At 38.3% G+C, this 5,000-nt stretch overlaps 3 non-coding genes across 3 annotated transcripts; 2 read left to right on the top strand and 1 right to left on the bottom strand.

Annotated features, from left to right (window-relative positions):
• Nucleotides 1-129: 129 nt before the first annotated feature.
• Trnad-guc (transfer RNA aspartic acid (anticodon GUC)) lies at nt 130-201 on the top strand. Its single transcript has one exon. It is a non-coding gene; the product is annotated as a tRNA-Asp (tRNA).
• A 1,001-nt stretch (nt 202-1,202) lies between these two features.
• On the top strand, nt 1,203-1,275 carry Trnav-aac (transfer RNA valine (anticodon AAC)). The gene has a single exon. It is a non-coding gene; the product is annotated as a tRNA-Val (tRNA).
• A 630-nt stretch (nt 1,276-1,905) lies between these two features.
• Trnat-agu (transfer RNA threonine (anticodon AGU)) lies at nt 1,906-1,979 on the bottom strand. The gene has a single exon. It is a non-coding gene; the product is annotated as a tRNA-Thr (tRNA).
• Between the last annotated feature and the right edge of the window lie 3,021 nt (nt 1,980-5,000).

Here is a 5,000-nt window from a genome sequence, read left to right as displayed (position 1 = left end):
TTCTTAATAAGAAAGGTGGATGGAACCCCCCTCCGAGCAGAGTTAGTTTCAAAATCAGCAAACCTCAATATGTATTTTTTGAAACATTCCAGCCTCAACAGGGCATCTTGTCTCCAATTGTTATCTAAATCCTCGGTAATATAGTGGTGAGTATCCCCGCCTGTCACGCGGGAAACCTGGGTTCGATTCCCCGCCGGGGAGAATTGAATATTTTTGACTAGGAATAATTTTTCCGTGTGTGTGTGTGTGTATTTTTTTTCTTTATTTAGATTTTTGAGATCGAATGGTCAATTTTTTTTTTATAACGGTTACAAAAACGTATTATGTTTATTCTGTACGAAGTAAAATAAAACCCAAACTAAACAAAACAAAACAAAACAAAACAAAACAAAACGAAAAACCAATCAAATCGAAATCAATTTTTTTCAGTTATACCAGAGTAAGATATAATTCACTGATTGTTTTATCTTTTTTTTGATTCATAACGCATCCATAGAGGTCCCCGTGGCGCAATTGGCTAGTGCGTTCGGCTGTTAACCGAAAGGTTGGTGGTTCAAGCCCACCCGGAGAGGCTTTAGTTCATTATCATTGTTTTTTTGTTTTGTTTTGTTTTTCTTCAAAAGATCAGACTAACCAGAATACAACGACGCAGGCTGCGTCTAAATACCGTCTTTTTCCAATTTTATCACCAGTAGAAGGATCTAGAAGCTGTGAATTCACTTTCCTTTTCAACCCGTTATTGCGTAAGCCAGTTACGGGTTGTGCTGGGCAGATAATGCAAATTAGAGTTGGTCGATGATCACTTTCCATCCCGATTCCTCCGCTTTGCAGGTACACTGATCGTTTGAAATCTCTAGGACAACATGATACGAAACTGCGAGTAATGTAAGTAAGAAGAAAAACGATGTTCAGTCAAAAAGTCATCCAGTCTTCCCCGGTGGGGAATCTATCAGTATTTTTCCTAACCATTTCTTTGATCCATAACTTGAGCCATACCGGCTTCATTAGTTTTTTTGACGTTATAATTTGAACGGCATTTTCCTGCATTCTACGTAAATGTATTCCCAGCTTGAGCGAAACTCCTGCATATTTATATAGTAGCTCCACTCTTCTACGTACCACTCCCGCGATACACATAATGTGATGAAATGTAAAGTTGTTGGACGACCTGCTTGGTAACATGGAACTTCTTTGCTATCGTGGTTTCCGTAGTGTAGTGGTTATCACGTCCGCCTAACACGCGGAAGGCCGCCGGTTCAAGCCCGGCCGGAAACAGAGTTCTTTTTACTAACTTCTTTATTTTCTGACAACTTTGATGTTTCGTTTTTTTCCTGGTTATGGTACGCAACTGTATTCAAAAGAATGTATTTTTCACCAAATAAAAGACGTCTTACCCTCCAACATATTAGAGCTTAATTAATAAGCAATGACGACGGTTACCCCGAGGACGACAACGCCTAGTAAAAAGTAAATTTCTCTTTTACCTTTGAATTTCACAGTTGTCTAGATCTTTTCCGTGTGCCAATTGTTCTCAGAACTGGCTCAAGCTAAATATGTAACGCCAGCGTTCAATTCCAAATGAAAATACGAAAAATTATCCGCCGTCGCTGATGTTCTCCAAAATACGCAGACCCTAGTTATTTCACGTTGTTGTTGTACAGAGAACGGCTAAGAAAGATACAAATATTTATAACGAACGTGCACAGGTACTGTGCTGCTCATTAAACGTTTAGTTTGGAGGCGTTCTCGTTGCCGTTGCCTTCGTGGTTTTTTACGCTCTCTACTGAACAAGGAAATTTTTGAAGCGTTATTATAAACCGCTCGTATTTACTGAAAAATATGACAAATGTTGGTATAATTGGTAACAAAAGCAAGATATCAGGGCTGAAAAGAAGGATTAATTCAAGGCACCGATGGGATTTGAACCCATGACCTCCTGTTTACTAAACAGGCGCTCTAACCAACTGAGCTACGGCGCCCTCCCTGATGATACAACACGCTGAATGAATGAATGAATGAATGAATGAATGAATGAATGCTTTATTTAACGTGGATATACGCTTTGCTTGAGAGCTAAGCGTACAAACTTCTTTTTCCTAGGCAATGATTATGTATTACACCTAAGTATGAGAGTTTGCAAGAAAATTCTCATTAGAGACCTCGCAAAATTGATTAGTACATAACTCCCAATGAGAGAATTGAGCAATTCGTAGTGTTTTCGTAGTGTAGTGGTTGTCACGTCCTCCTCACACGAGGAAGGTCGCCGCTTCGAGCCCAGCCGGAAATACATGTTCTTATTTTCTTCCCTTTTTTTTAGTTTCTGACTTTTTCAATTTCCCTACGCGTCATGTGACTAGAGATAAGTGACAAGTAATAATCAGCATCAGTAATCAGTATCAAAAATCATATCAGTACTCTGTTTTTTTTAGTTACCAATTATACCAACATTTGTCATATTTTCAAACGCGAGAGGTTTATTATTACTATTAGTAGTTCACAAATGTCCTTGTTCAATAGATAGCTTAAGGAAACCACAACGGTTACGGCAACGAGAACGCCACCAAACAAAAGGTTTAATGAGCAGAACAATGGCTGTGCACCTACGTTTTAAATATTTGTACAGCCGTTCTCTGCACAACATGCAATACCGTGAAACTAAAGGTCTGCGTACTTTGGAGAACATGATCGACGGCGGCTAATATTTAGTATTTTCATTTGGAATTAAACGCCGGTGTTACATATTTAGCTTAAGCAATTTCTGAGAACTATAAGCACACCGAAAAAATCTAGACAACCGCGAAATTCGAAGGTAAAATAGAAATTCATTTTTTAGTAGTCGTTGCACTCGGCGTCGCCGTCGTCATTGCTTAAGCTCTCAAAAAAAGCTGGCGGGTAATACGTCTTTAATTTGGTGAAATAAATATCTTTTTGAATACAGTGGCATGCCATAACCGGGAAACATGGAACGTCACTTAACATTAGGAAAACAAAAGTAACGAATATATCAAAGCCTGTTTCCGGCCGGGTTTGACCTTCCGCGTGTTAGGCGGACGTGATAACCACTACACTACGGAAACCACGTTAGGCAAGTAGCTCCATGTTTCCATGCAGGTCGTCCAATAACTTTGCATTTTTATCACATTATGTGTATCATGGAAATGGAAATGGACAAGTAGAAGAATGCAGCTAATTTTGCAGGAGTTTCGACCAAGTAGGAGTTTCGACCACGTAGGCGTTTCGACCAACTACAGCTTACGATCAAGCACAGGCTTGCTCCTTTAACAACCAAGATGCAGAAAGACGTTAGTTCATAGATCTTTTGCAGCAGCTGCACCCTCATTATGGAATAAACTACCACTTAACATTACAAAAACAGACAATTTTATATCTTTTGAATCTCTATTGAAATATTTATTCAAAGAGGCTTATAATATAAACTGACATTAATTACATATTTTATGGTGTTGGAACAATGTTCATAATTATGATATATGGACTCCGAGACAATCTCCCAGGTTATTTATTTTATTCCTTTGTTCCTCTAATTTATTTCATCACTGATTGTGATGCATTTACTTTTCATTTCGATGTAAGCATGATAAGAATTTGAATTATGATTTTTATTTTCACTTTTTATTTGTGGACAGTTTGATAAATAATTATCTAAAGCGCATGTGATCATATTCACATGTTAATATGCGCTATAAAAGTGCCATTGTTATTATTATTAAGTTGGGAATTGGTAGAATGCAGGAAAATGCGATTCAAATTAACGTCAACGAAACCAATGAGGTATGGCTCAATTTATGGTTCAAAGAAACGGTTAAGAGAAGGACTGATAGTGAGCCTTGAAATGGGGAACATTTAAGAATCATAGTGCTCTATGAGCATACCTGTGAATTTCACAGTGCATAATGATTGACATAGGCTTTGAAATTACTCTTTTCATAAAAAGAAAAAAACAAAACAAACAAAAATACGGACATTGCAATAAGCAATTACCAAAGCTTCTTTAACTGAAATAATGATTCTGTGAGTAAACTTTCACAAATATATTTTCTACAGTCCTCATACTGACAGCTGAAAACTGTTTACTAAAATGTAATGTTAACAGATGTAAACCAACCTTTCTGTCACATTAGTAAACTTTTGCAGCATCTACCGTCACCCCTGCGTTACTTTCGCCCGGACGATTAAGACTTTCAGCGGCCAACAATTTAATCTAACAGTTACAACTTTCCTTGATCAAAATAATAACCAGAAGTTTTAACAATCATTTAATTTGAGTTATTTAAATTAAGAGTCTCACTTTTTGTGCAATACTTGCAGTTATGTATCATGTTGTCCTGGAGATGTCAAACGATATATGCACCCGTAAAACAGAGGAATCGCAATGGAAAGTGATGATCGACCAACTCTAATTTGCATTATCTGATCCACACCACAACCCGTAACTTGCTTTCGCAGTCACGGGTTAAAAAGGAAAGTTTATTCATAGCTTCTAACTAAGTGCCCCTTCGTGCCACGTGGCACATAGGGCCGCAACTTCTTCTTTCCACCTAAATCTGTCCCTAGCAGCTGAGTCCTTTCTTTGGTTACAGTTCTTCGCAACGTTTCACGAGGTCGTCCTCTTTGCCGCTTTTCATCGGGTGTCCAAGTCAGAGCAATATGAGAACTTTCGTCGTGGTCAATTCGTAAATTGTGGCCATTTCATTTCCACCTTCTCTTCGCGATTTTTCTGCTGATATAGGGAACACACGACGATGTCTCTAAGTCCCTATTGGGAATAACATTTGGCTAAAAGATATAACTATCCTTCGGAGGAACTTGTTGTCAAATCCTCTCAGTCGTGATATGTCAGCTTCAGTCATCCTCCTACTTTCTACACCATACAGTAGAACAGCTCTAACATTGCTGCGATAGTCTCTGCCAAAGACCTTGCTGGTGACTGACAGTAATATTATGCCCCTCCAGCTCTTATAATATGACAGATCTCCTTT

Source organism: Orbicella franksi, chromosome 9, assembly GCF_964199315.1.
Source record: "Orbicella franksi chromosome 9, jaOrbFran1.1, whole genome shotgun sequence".
Taxonomy (NCBI): Eukaryota; Metazoa; Cnidaria; class Anthozoa; order Scleractinia; family Merulinidae; genus Orbicella; species Orbicella franksi.
This window is presented reverse-complemented; position numbering and strand designations above follow the sequence as displayed.